At 35.8% G+C, this 14685-nt stretch overlaps 1 protein-coding gene across 6 annotated transcripts in view; it reads left to right on the forward strand.

Moving 5' to 3' along the window:
- Nucleotides 1-14685, forward strand: part of LOC150097752 (RNA-binding protein 4-like) — a 294888-nt gene that overhangs the window by 112218 nt on the left and 167985 nt on the right. The gene's annotated exons all lie outside the window — the stretch shown is intronic.

Genomic DNA, 14685 nt, shown 5'->3' on the forward strand with positions numbered 1-14685 from the left:
TTGTTCTATGATTTTCACACTTGTTTGCATTATTTACTTTAGGAATGGGTACGATAGAGCATTGTGTAAAATCATTGCGGATGATCCCTGTTTCATAAATATCCTTTATGATCTTGAAAAGGTATGACTTAGTTATGTTTACTGAGTATTTTATTAATTCTAAGGGGATGTTATCAGTGCCTGGTGCCTTGTTGGCTGACAATTCATTCAGTGCCCATTCAAATTTATCTTTTAATATAGTTGGACCAATTTCTTCGATATCAAGTCTTGTTTCATCTTCTATACCCTTGGCATCTTTATCTTTTCCACTGTATAGATCTTCTAAGTACTCCTTCCATCTTTCCGAAATTTCTTCCTTATGTATAAGTATGTTCCCCTGTTTATTTTTGATAATTGTACTTCGTGTCTTGTTTTGCTGGCTTATTCCTTTTATAATGTTATAAGCTTTATCGATTCTTCCAGTCTTTGTTAGATCTTCTATTTCTTTACATTTCTCTGTAAACCATTGTTCTTTTGCTTCTTTACACTTTCTGTTTATCATATTTTTTATATGTTTATATTTGTCTTTGCTTTCTTCCTTTAGGGAGGTTTTGTATTTTCTTTCATCTATTAGATCTAGAATGTCCTGGGTGATCCATGGTTTTTTTATTTGCTTCTTCCTTAATCCTATGCAGTCATTGACAGCCTTGATGATTGTATCCTTCAAATGAGTCCATTTTTCCTCTGTTTTCCTTTTCCCTCTCTCCAGTTTTAATGCTTTCATCAGTTTGCTGTTTATAGTTTCTATGGTTTTCCTCTGTTTTCGGGTTACTTATGTTCCATTTGGGCCTTTTCCTTGGTGACAACTTTTTAAATTTCAGATTACATTTCAATAAAACCAAATTGTGGTCACTATAACATCAGCTCCTGGGTAACTTTTGCATGATTTTACTTGATTTTTAAATCTATTTCTTGTCATAATATAATCTATTTGAAACCTTCCTTATCCCCTGGCATTTCCAAGTATACCTTCTTCTTTTTGGTACCTCATACCAGGTATTCTTAATGATCAGATTGAATTGGTGGCAGAACTCCAAAAGTCTATCTCCGCTTTCATTTTGGCATCCAAGTCCATACTTTCCCAGCCCTCTACCATCTTTTTCCTTCACCAATGACTGCATTCCAAACCCTCATGACAATAAAATTATCTTCCTCCTTCAGTTTGATTAGATTCTCAATATCTACATATACTCTCTCAACTTCATCATCACTGTGGTCACTAGTAGGCATGTAAGCTTGTATTATTATAATATTTGTTGGTTTTGCTTCCAGTTTTACCATTATCAATCTGCTACTACATTTTACTGAGTTGATTACTCTTCTTCCCCATTCCTTATTGAGAACCACAGCGACTCCATTTTTTGCTGTCTCATCACCTGAATAAATGATTCTGTAATCACCACTCCAAAAGTCTCCAGTTCCAGTCCATCTCATTTCACTAATTCCCAATATGGGAATTAGTGAAATTCTATCTATCCATTTCTCTCTTCAAATTTTCCAATTTGTAGGAGGGTTCTCACATTCCACGTCCCAATGAATGTACAAGGATTTCGCTGGTTTACGACCTGGGAAGTCTTGCTTCTTCCCCTGCCATGCATAAGTATTGAGCCATTGTGTGCTTTACTATCTTTTAGAATGTCCATCCATACTGCTATCTTACTAGGGAAAAATAGAACAAGGTGGTATCCCCTTGCCTTCCTTGTGTAGCAATAGCCTTCTAGAGGGGTTCAGTTTGCTAGCCGTTTCTCATTCCTCATGATTATCCGCCTATCACAGTATCCTTTACACCGTTGTCACTTATGGTGATCTTCCGCTGATCAGGATGAAAGTTGTTGCTGCCCCATCTTCCAGCAGGCTGTAACTTATTTAATGGCGGTTACATCTCGCCATGTCGCATCCCCGTCAGTGGAAATGTGTGGCTTTTTATAGAGATAACCATGCCACTGTCTATCTCACCACTTCCTGTTGGTAGATGCCGTCCCATTGTCCACGACTGCTTATTCACAGGTTTCCCTGTTTATTCACAGCTAACCTCTGTATCCAGAGGCCATTCCCCTATCCGCAACCCGGGGACGCACTTGGTAGCATGGGACCCATGCCCCAAGATGTGAATTTATGCCCATTTTTATGTTGGAATATGCCATTATTATTGATTAATCTATATTGTAAACTGAAATTCAAATTTCTTACTCTGCAAACATAAAGTATTACTGTTTGTGTAAGGATATGGTGAATATTCTTCTAACATAGGAACAAAAACTGACATCTTTCCATAACTGAAAAGTGGAAAGCTTCAGCTATCTTTTTACATTGATAGAAAATATGCAGGAGGAACAGAGGAGAAAAAATTGTCAGAAATCTGGAAGTATAAACATTTTACTTTAATTATGTTACATAATTCAGAAACCTGATCAGAATGTTTAAATACAAGATGGATTGTAGTTTGCATAACAGTTGAGGAAAAACATGAGACATGCTGAATTTAGGACAAAAGTGAACAACATATTTTCATGCTATCAGGTGCATTGTGCATCAGCCTGGAGTTTATTTGAGCTCGCATTGCATCTTTTCTCTATTAACCAGAACTCATTTTAGTGAATTCTTTAACATTTATAGAATGTTGGGATTTTTTGAGGACAGAGGGGAGATAAATTTGAATAAGTTTTTCAACTCGGTTGGTTGGTTCTTTTATAGAAAATTTTCATTAAGTTGTTTTATTAGAAATTTTCAAATAAGTAAAATTTTAATTTTGGTTCATATTCATTCATTCGTAGGGAAGAGGTAGCTTTACTGGCTTACAGTATCTTGTTTTTCATAAGTGCAGTACATGGCCAAGGAGGTTATGGCAGAAAGGTGAATCTGTTGATGTGTTTCTTGAATAGCTTAGAATTTGTAGGTTTAGAGGTAGAGAGAGAGAGACTGTTTCAAAGGGAAAAAAAAAATAGGCTTTAATTTCTGCAATAATAAATGGACACTCACCAGTAGCTGCTGGTTTTCTTACATTATTGGAAAAGAGTGGAGAGAAGATGGCAGCAGAATCTGTGATTGGAATGATTTTATGAATGGGGGGGGGGGGGAAGGGTTGGAATCAATAAGATTCTTCTGGATAGCATCGAGCATTCTTAAGAACTGGTGCACAACTACCAAAATTGTGAGCAGTGTTTGAAAGTTCAGTTCATCAGCTAACAAAAGTGAACACCTTTTTATTCCCTTATAGGGAGTAGGAGGCTTTGGAATATATATTAGAGTTGTACAGGTGAGAAATAATGTATTGCTGGAAAAGGATATGTTTATTTGGAGACATAATTTTTTGAAGTTGCTATACGTGTAATGTGTTTATGTTTAAAAAGTTATAGATGTAAGTTCAAGAAGATATCTGATCTTGTTGATCTGGATATTACCAAAGGTGGAAGCAAGGCAGGATATTTTTTTTTGCAGGAAATAGGACTGTTTTGGTATTGATGAATCTGCAGGGTATATTCTGTGGATTCATCAAACTATCTTGCCACTGAAGAATGGCAAGATAGTTTGAGACATAAGTTATGGAAGATCATAAAGCTCCAAATGATAATGCTCTAAAAGATTCTTATTTCAGTTGAAGAAAATGGAGTGTATACTGTTGTCAGCAGTGCAATGGATGGGATTGGAGATTAGTGAGAGTAGGTCATTTATATAGAAGATAGTGAATGGGCTGGAATATTCTAGGATTTGAGAGATAACCATCTTCTGAGAGACTAGACTATTCCAGTTCATTTCATACTTCTGCTAATAGAAAATTAGAGGGAATTTGTTTCGGCATGTGCATGCAGGATGGAAAAGGCATATGACAAGGTGCCAAGAGAGAAGCTATTCAAAACGCTGCAGTTATATGGTGTCAATGGGGCATTATATCAAGCAATACTTAGTCTTTATTTGAGTTGTAATTCAGCAGTTAGAATTGAAGGAAGTACAGGAAGATGGTTTAATGTTAAATCTGGTGTGAGACAAGGATGTACATTATCTCCTCTGTTATTCATTATCTATATGGATCACATTATGAAGGAAAGTGGTATTAAACCTGATATCAAAATTGGAGATGTTAATGTCAGCTCTTTGCTTTATGCGGATGATGTTATACTTCTAAATAAATCCGCTACAAGTCTGCAAGATTCTCTGACTAAATTGAATAGCTGTTGTAATAGATATGGTATGAAAGTCAGCAATAAAAAGACAGACAATGAAAATAGGCAGAATCATTGAAAATGTCAACTGTGTTGTGAATGGAGAATCTGTGGAACAAGTAAAACATTTCAGCTTCTTTGGCACGATTTTTACTGAAGATGGTAAATTAAATATAGAAATAGAAAACAGAATCAGCAAAGCTGGTATGGTGGGAAGTCAATTGAATAAATTCATATGGAATAAGAGAGAAATTAGTCGGAACACTAAATTAGCTATATACAAGACAGTGTTCAAACCAGTTTTAACTTATGAATCTGAGATCTGGGTCAGAAGTAAAACACTTGACCAAAGACTAGAGACCGCAGATATGAGAGTCCTGAGAAAGATTAGAGGCATGAACAGATGGCATCAATGGCAATATCATATTAAAAATGAGGATATTAGGAAAGAACTTGACATTGTCAGCATCCAGGAATGCGTTAGCAGAGCTAATCTCAGGTGGTATGGTCACTTAAATAGAATGGGAGAGGAAAGATTAGCAAAACAAGTATTCTCTGCCAGGTTGGCAGGAAAACGACCCAGAGGATGACCAAGATATAGGTGGATTGATACGGTACAAAGTGCCTTTGAAGATAGAAATATAAGATCTAATAATGTTGGCGTCTTGACAAGCAATAGATTGATTTGGAGGAAAATTGTAGATAGGAAGTTAGTAATGATGTAAATTTTTCATGTAGTACTGTCATATCCTGTACACCCCTTGAGGGTACATGGCAGGAATTTGATGATGATGATGAAGTCATGCTGAGAAATCAAAAACAAAAATGCAGTGGCATGTTTAAAATACAAATTATCCAAAGGATGAGAAGAAAGTAACTGTCATATAATGCATTTATGGTATTTGCTGTAACTTTTTTTTTTTTTTGTGTTGATAGAATTTACTGTCAATTTTATCCTAGGAAATATTCTCTCATAAATCTGTAGTATATTTGTGATTTTCTCAAACTATATTAAACTGAACAATACTTGGTTAAGTTTAATTGCAGCTCTTTACTGAACTTAAGATAATTTCGAATTAAGTTTAGTTATTGCTAGCTACAAAACTTAATTATGAAATATACTGTACTTCATAAGCAGGAATTATTTATAGCACAACTGAATAAAACAATCTCACCTACTTTTCTTTGGAGTACATAACTGTGAACCATTACGGTGTCACTCCTGAAGTTACTTCTAAAAATGATCCCTATTAATAAGAATACTCTAGTCAAAATAGTAGCAAGAATACCAAATAAAGCCTCTAGATACTTATTCACTGAAACAAAAAAAAGTAATAGAAGTAACAGATGTGATGAATATTTCTTGAGGACATTGACACTTGCTACCTATATTTTCTCCAAAGAAAATATACTATAAGCTAAGCTCTGATTCTCAGAAATTAAATGGACTTGAAAGGCTTGTGTTGGCAGTTCATGCTAATTTATTTAACAGTATTAATTCACAACACAAGAATGATAAGAATATATTTATTTAACTTATTTTCTGATATTTTATTCAGCATACACAAAAACAGTTTCACATTACACAGACAGCAACAATTTAATTAGCAGTGGGACAAGTTTTAAAGATTGTAGTAGACAGCATAAGGAACTAACGTCCATTAGTGCCATCTATTGTTGGATAGAGAGAGAGAGAAAAAAGTATTAATTTGATCTTAAAATGACTCTCCCAAATTTTTTGGTAAATTAATATAGCCATACTTGTTGAGGTTTGGGAAATGTTTTAAAGCTGTTGCTGATCCCAAAAACAATATGACATAAAATAACTTTTGTGTATAGTTCGCCCACCATTTCTAGATCCCTTCTTGGCTTGGTGCCAAGAATAGTCGATTCATGCTGAAGGGGAGAAAGAAATGAAGGATGTACGAATTGGTCGCCAACATGCGAAATCACGTGCTTTATTGTCTGTCGCTGTACTAGTACTAGCTTAATTTTTGTTGTTCTCTTTTTGCATTATTTTTTTATTATTAATTTGTATGATGGATCCAGTACAGTCAACAAGTTCTGTTGTTAAAAATTTCAGTAGCGCTTGCAGAAGAATATTGAATAATGTGCTGACATTCTGCGAAAAAGAATCGTCAGAAGGCCGTCTTCTTGTTCCCCTTTCTCAAGTCATAAAACGTGCAAGTGCAATTGCGGGCGTATCGGGGTCGACTGTTAAAAGACTTCGTAGGGAATCAAAAGGTGAAGGTAAGCCAAAATTTAAATCTCCTAAAAAAAGCGCCAGAGAAAGAAAACCATCGAAACCATAGCTTTGAATGATTTTGATGTAGACGTTATAAGAAGAGCTATTCACGAATTTTATGTGGTCGAGAAAAGAGTGCCAACTGTTCCGAAATTGATTCCTGTGCTTAAAGAAAAAATTAATTTTCCTTGGAAAAGAGAAACTTTAAGCAAAATACTTCATGAAATCGGATTTTGTTTTAAAAAATCCCAGAATAAAAGGAAACTTATCATGGAGCGAAGTGACATTGTTTTATGTAGAACGTAGTATTTGCACGTATTAACACTCTACGTACATTTTTCCAACTGTTATGCAAGCAAAATAGTTGCACTTTAAAAACAGCAATGTTCGTAAAAGAAAAGCTACATTTTCCGACCTGTAATAATAAACAAACTCAGTTTGTTTATTATTACATCCCAGAAGACAGACTGATTACCCTATTATCGGAATGGGTTCTCCTTTTTCTGACATGCACAGAAGTGTCGAGGGACCTCAAATCGGTGGGCGAACTATAGCACTTTTTTCTTCTATCTGATCCTATGTGAAGGAGTATCCATTGACATTGATTAGAACATTTGTGAGCAGTGCAGATACATCAAAACTAATACTTCACTTTTATGAAGTGTGATATTTTTAATTTTGTGTTTACAAATTGCTTTTTATGTAGGAAACAGAATGATGTACCAACTCAGAGTGCCAGTGCTAGTTTCTTGGTTAGGTGATAATTGGGATCATCATATCTTCAACTATCGGCTGAAGCAGTATGGTTTCCTTATGAATCTTAGGTAGACGGTACATTCTCACGGAGCAAGTGTAATACGGAAGTAGGCGTTGATGGTATTCATCCTGAATTCTTGATAAACTGTAGAAAAAATGCTCATCAATGGCTAACAATCTTCTTTTCTCACATTTTAAGGACAGGAAACCTTCCAACAGCCTTTAAGAGAACCAAAATAATAGCCATGTTAAAACCCAACAAGCCTCAAGATCAACCAGAGAACCATTGCCCATTTGTGCTCCTCAGTTGTTATAAGCTCCTCAAAAGACTCCTCCTTAACAGAATCGGGCCCAAAATATCTGAAGTTATCCCTGTTGAGCGAGCAGGCTTTAGAGCTCAATGTAGTTGTTCGAATCAAGTACTAAGCCTTACTACCCATATCGAGGCAGGCTTTCAGAGATGTTTGAAACTTCTGTTTTGTTTTTTGACCTTACTGCCACATTCGACACAGTATGGAAAGAGGTGCTGCTATACAATCTGATACAAGTCATACCATGCCAATCCGTGATACGACTTATTGGTAACATGCTTTCTGACAGGTTCTTTTGGTACTGGGAAACAAAATGAGAACTGAGAAAGCTGAACAATGGGCTGCTGCAGGGCTCAGTATTAGCACCAATCTTATTCAACTTACATACATCTGATCTACTGACAACTAGGTTGAGAAAATTTGCTTATGCTGATGATATAACCTTGCCATCCAACATAAGAACATTGAAGTAACTAAAGATATTCTTACAAATGACCTTAGAGCCATTGGGGAATACTTTCATAAATGGAGACTAACGCCAAACCTCCTGGCCTACAATAGCTCATATAGGGCCTATTGTTTTTCTCCAGAATTATCAGTACATGATAGAAAAATTTTAAAAACATTTGAAATTAGTATGAAAAACTGATTCAGACATACCTTTTCTTGCAAAGGAAACATGATGTATATTGGATGTTTAACATTAAGTGTTTGTTTTATTAATACTAAGATCATAGAGTACTATAGTTCTAATTATAATTTATAATGAACTCTTAGAACAAAAGGTTATGTGAGTTCATTATAAATTATAATTAGAACTATAGTACTCTATGATCTTATTCTTAATAGAACAACCACTCGTCTCATCTTTCTTTCCCTCTTTTACCTAGCGGTGTCGAGGGTTAATTAATCATCGGACCTCAAGCCGTTCACAGGATAAGGTGGTCAGCCCTATGCCCCGGTGTATCCTATGTCCATAATGTTGAGTTCTCAAAGCCGGTTTGCCTGCTTTACGGGATGAAAAACCCCAGGATAAATCCCAGGGGGGAAAACCCTACTGTCCACGCCCAAGACTGGCTAACTTGGCTATGGCTGAGGAAGATCCTTCAGCTCCTCACGTCACTGACGGAATCGAACCTAGGACACTCCTTCCCCAGGCATGTGGTTGCGAAGTGCACAGCTACTAGGCTAACTGCGCAGACCTAGAACCCTTAATGTTAAATTAAACATCCGGCACACATCTTGTTTCCTTTGCAAGAAGAAGTATGTCTGAAACAGTTTTTCACTGATTTCAAATGTTTTTGAAATTTTTCTATCACGTACCGATAATTCTGGAGAAAAACGATGGCATCACAATAGGAAACAATATGAGCTATTGTTTCCTATTGTGATGCAATCGCATTCTGATGTTATTACATCAACTGTGCTTAGTTAACAAGAGATGACACTATGTTTGTAACTATTGTCAGATTCATCAAAATCCAGTCTGAAAGCCATTCTTCACAATGGGGCTTATATCCATCCATCCATCCATCCTAATAGCTCATTCAGTTATATGAAGGAAACATACAAAAACATGAAAATAGTGATGGGAGACATTGATGCCTACAAGTAGAACATCTGTGCTGATCTTAAAGCCATTGTCATTTTGCTTGGGTTATAAATAGGCACAAAATACTGTTGCTTCCTATGTGAATAGGACTGCAGGACCAGGAATAATCATTATGTTGTCAAACAGTGGCTTTTGTATACACATTTCACACCTGGAGAAAAGAATGTTACACATGCACCATTGGTAGAGATTAATTAAAAAAATCTATTTGCCACCACATCAACCATGAAAAGCTTTGTGAAAGCAACGAATCAGGAAGAAGCAGGGTCTCAATTTTTGAAACAATTTCCAAAAATAAGTGATGCAAAAGTAAAGGAAGGCATTTTCCTTGGGCTGGAAATTCGATCGATAATGATTGATCTCAAATTTGAATCCAAAAGAAAACTAATGCATGGACACATTTTAAGTTCAGTTGCAGAAAACTCTTTGGGCAACCACAAATCTTCAGATTACAAAGAAATCGTTTATTTGTTAAAAGCATATCATGATGTGGGATGCAAGATATCTCTGAAAATACACTTTCTGGACTCATATCTAGACTTTCCCCAGAAAGTCCGTAAATGTTGAACATGGCAAGAGGTTTCATCAGCAGATTATGAGGATGGAAGGCTAGGTATAAGGGGAAGTGGAGTCGTTATGTTAACTGGTTACTGTTGAAGTCTGAAGCAGGAAACACCAAATTCATCTTATTAATGGAAGGTGTCAGGACAGTCATTCTAGTTGACTTTCATTCTGCATGTATGCTTTTTTTAATAGTGTTTATATCATAATGTATAGTTGTTTCTCAAAAACTGTGTGATAGAAAAAAATTAAACATTTGAAATCAGCATGAGATATTGAGTAATAATCACACATAGCTGGAAAAGAAACAAAAAAAAGTTATACTTTGTCAAACGGTGATTAGGCTACCGCTGTTGCTAATATTATTAACAATAAAATAAAATTTTTTTTTTTTATTTATGCTTATGGTTACATGAAACTGGCAAGTGAAAAGTACAATCACAATTTCCAGAAACAAATGATGAAAATCTTAACATATAAAAGTTCATCACATAAAAGGCACAACAGGCTTTCTAAGTCTTTCTTTTTTGATTAAAATAAAGCAAAAGTAACTTGTCAGAATCAAGCCAGGGACAATTATCGTCCTGCTGAACCAAGTATGACATGGCTGCATGTTCTCACAACACTTCACAACATAAATGCAGCTGTATCTGAGGTTTAATTAGAGAGCAATTGTGTATTGTACGAGAAACTTGATCCATGCCATATAACGCTTTTCAGTTATGACCAGTGCCCATTTATGTAATGCTGCATTCATTCATACGACGGTTTTATCAAGAATGCTTCTATGAATCATTTGATGCACAGTGTCATAAATTGTTTTCAACATCATTGCTCACTGGATCTCTGAGTTTTGTTATTTCATTTTGATTTATAAACTGTTTATAACTCATTCTCATAGCCCTCGTCATAGTATCAACACAACTCCTCCTCGTGTTAGAAGATGATAATGCAATGTGAAATGGGCCGCTCTCTAATTAAACCTCAGATACAGCTACATTTATGTTGTGAGAACATGCAGCCTTGTTATACTTGGTTCAGCAGGACAATAATTGCCCCTGGCTTGATTCTGACAAGTTACTTTTGCTTTATTTTAATCAAAAAAGAAAGACTTAGAAAGCAGGTTGTGCCTTTTATGTATTTGTTTCTGGAAACTGTGATTGTATTTTTCACTTGCCAGTTTCATGTAGCCATAAGCATAAATAAAAAAAAAATAACTATTTTATTTTATTGTTAATAATTGCAGATAAAATTCACAGTAAGGGTTCTATTGTTTCCAGTGAAAACATGAAGACTTGTAAACTATATTATGTTAGATACTAAGATTAAAATCATACAATTTAGTGACGAGGATCTATCAAACACTGAGATAGGCTGCAATCTAAACTTACCTTGCACTACTATTGTTGTTATAACAGTTGTTTAAAATAAAGATAGTGAAAAGCTACAGTTAATTCTACATTTATCTGTAATTGTGATAGTCTTATTGCTGAAATAAGACTCAATATATAGTAACTGTTGATACTATGACCTCGTCATAGTATCAACACAACTCCTCCTCGTGTTAGAAGATGATAATGCAATGTGAAATGGGCCGCTCTCTAATTAAACCTCAGATACAGCTACATTTATGTTGTGAGAACATGCAGCCTTGTTATACTTGGTTCAGCAGGACAATAATTGCCCCTGGCTTGATTCTGACAAGTTACTTTTGCTTTATTTTAATCAAAAAAGAAAGACTTAGAAAGCAGGTTGTGCCTTTTATGTATTTGTTTCTGGAAACTGTGATTGTATTTTTCACTTGCCAGTTTCATGTAGCCATAAGCATAAATAAAAAAAAAATAACTATTTTATTTTATTGTTAATAATTGCAGATAAAATTCACAGTAAGGGTTCTATTGTTTCCAGTGAAAACATGAAGACTTGTAAACTATATTATGTTAGATACTAAGATTAAAATCATACAATTTAGTGACGAGGATCTATCAAACACTGAGATAGGCTGCAATCTAAACTTACCTTGCACTACTATTGTTGTTATAACAGTTGTTTAAAATAAAGATAGTGAAAAGCTACAGTTAATTCTACATTTATCTGTAATTGTGATAGTCTTATTGCTGAAATACGAAAACTTTTAGTGTAGTGAAATGTTGTAGATTGACCAACCTGATTGGTATGTTTCCTTAAGCCAAGCTATTCTGATTAACTTTTATGTTTGCAGAAATTATTCTAAAATTTTTGTTTGCATAACTTACATAAATTAATGCTTTACTTTTTTGAAGTTCACCTTTATGTTCTTCGAACCATTACTGTACAGTCCAAGCTATGTGAATAGGGGCATTGTAATCTTGGAATAGTGCATTGTTTGGAAATAATGGGTCTGGATCATTGGATGCCTATTGATTACCCAAAATCTCCAAATAACGACTTGTAGGAATTCTGTCATGAGTAATTATGAGACCAACAGAGTACTGCACTATTGCTGCCCATACCATCACAACTGCTCCTGCGCTTTACTGTTGGAACAATGCGTTCTGGATTGCAGGCTCCCTTGGATGTTCTCCAAATGTATGACCATATTGCTTGTTTCCAGTTTTCTAATATCCAGGGTTGATGATCGTGACACTATTGCTTACGCATCTGAACATTCTTTTTAATAATCAGAGTTTAGTAATTACAGCTGTACTGTGAATATTTGATTTATAAAGTTTTTGTGGAAACAGGTTCTGCAAGATAAATATTCAGTTCTGCTGTTACCTGTGCTTCAGTAGTTCTGTAATTTTTTTGAAACAATCCTTCTCAGTGTCCACCAATCTGTCATTTTTGATTTTTGTCCACTATTTCTCTTGTGATGTTGATCTTGATATACTTAATAATGTGGCTGTTTTTGTCACTGATGCTCCAGCTAAACATGTGCCAATGATTTGTCTTCTTTCAAAGTCAGATTCTCTCATTTTCCTATTTTTAATATGAATTATCATTGAACATTCAGTGCTGCCACCAAGTTTTTTAAGTGTAGCCAATATAATTAAATTCTATTTCTAAAGACCTTAATGTGTCCATTTTGTCCAACCCCTGTATTTATATGTATACTCCAGATGACTTTAATATGAAGGTTGACATGTCAGGATTATTCTTGCCACAGCAGTAGTCTCCATAATTTTATCAAAATTAATAGATCACAGGAGGGTATTTTGCTTAGAAAGCTTTGATGTCAAACACTATTAAAACTGGAAATATCAACAGCAACAAGTTTCTCTGTACCTTTACTTGGCATATGTCCACTGGTGGATGATATAAGGAGGTTAGCTGTGGATCTAGAGCGGCAGAATCCATACTGGTAGTAACTAATTAAATGCTGGCCCTCCAAGTGATGAAGTTGACTGTTGATTACTTTCTTCCTTAGTTTGGTGAAGACTGAGGTAATAGCAATTGGTCAATAGTTGGATGACAGATTTATCTCCCTCTTTATTGTATAGGTTGATTGCACATTTGCTTTCATTCTTTGGGATAAATATCAGCTGAGCAAAGAAGGTTGTAGATGATAAAGGACAGGCGTTAGATTGGTTTATCTCTGCTGAGTTAAAGGAAAAGAGTGATGCCAGGAGGTCAACTTTATCTTTGAGAACTGTAATAATTGTACCATCTGGATCAGAGAGAGAGAGAGAGGTGAAGCATAATTGAGCAGAAGTTGTCTTCAATAGTTTTTTTTTTCAAGGGACTTGAAGACACAGCTTCCATTTGGATTTGCTGATGGTTACTTTCTATTTATTGTGTCCTTCAGCATAGGCTGAGTATGAAGTTGGAGTTCTTGTTGCGAGCTATCAGTGGTAAGTAGAACTTCTTTCTTCAACTGTTTTGTACATCTTTTATTGAGCCAGGGCTTGGAAAGTGGATGAGAATTTTTGGAGGAATTGGGGATGAAGTATTCATGCAAGTGAGGAGACAATATCTGAAGAGAGGAAACAATAGTCACTATGAAAAGGAAGAGAAGTTGTGGAGGTCATCCCACTTTGTACTGTTGTATGAAGGTTGGGAATGATTGGAGGAAGGTATTCTGGTTGGGAGAAAGCATGCACAAATTGTTATGTGAGTTACCAGGAGAGGTGACTTCCATGGTGGATCTGGAAGGTGAACTGGTTTAAAAAAAAGATCAAGGATGTTGAGAGAGTTAAGAGGAGTACTTGGAATTTGAATGGGTACGTAGGTAGATGTAAGATTTGTGTTAGGTCGTTGCTTGTAGCAAAATCTTCTGCATCACATCCTGCTTCATCAGTGGTGTTTGCAAAGGGAGCCAATTAGTGACATTAGCCAACTAAGAAGATGGCACTTTACTATTTGGATATCTAGATTGCAGAAGGATACAGTGGATGAATTACTGGATGAGGCAAGGAAACATTGAACCAGAGGAAGTCAAAAGCAGGGTTTCTAAATTAGTCATTCTCTAGCAGCAGGCTGTCAAATCTCACAGATGTGCCACCCTTGTGGCAAAATGAACCGTGGTATGTAATTCGGACATTGAAAGTGGGCCATGGTTGATGCGGCTGCAATGTGGGTTTCTGTCAAAGTACGAAGTCACAGGTGTTGTTAAATTGGTGAAAGTGATTTTGAGTTTCTGATATGCTTAGCATATTGTGCTTGGTTTGGCTTATTGTTTGGACTAGTTTTTGAGGGAAATCTATTTAAATCTCAATGTCACTGTTTCATTTTGGTTCTTGGTTAGATGAAAGAGTTGGGACATTTGGCACTTTACAGTGCTTCTCACATTACTATGGAGACCCCCCCCCCCCCCACACACATCTCCAGACACAACCTAGCAGAGTGTGACATCAGAAATATTCACTGGCTCACTGGGAACCTGCTACTTTCAAGACACACATGTACAGTCTTATGGCTGGCTTGTGGTATATTTTTAATGATGAATCCTTGAAACAGGATGTTTTCGTCGAAGTATGTTTGTCATGCCCTTGAAGGGTATCACACTGCATGGTAATGGAGTGG

This window comes from Typopeltis vanoorti, chromosome 17 (assembly GCF_054136105.1).
Source record: "Typopeltis vanoorti isolate ZY-2024b chromosome 17, IOZ_Tvanoo_1.0, whole genome shotgun sequence".
In the NCBI taxonomy this organism is placed as follows: domain Eukaryota; kingdom Metazoa; phylum Arthropoda; class Arachnida; order Uropygi; family Thelyphonidae; genus Typopeltis; species Typopeltis vanoorti.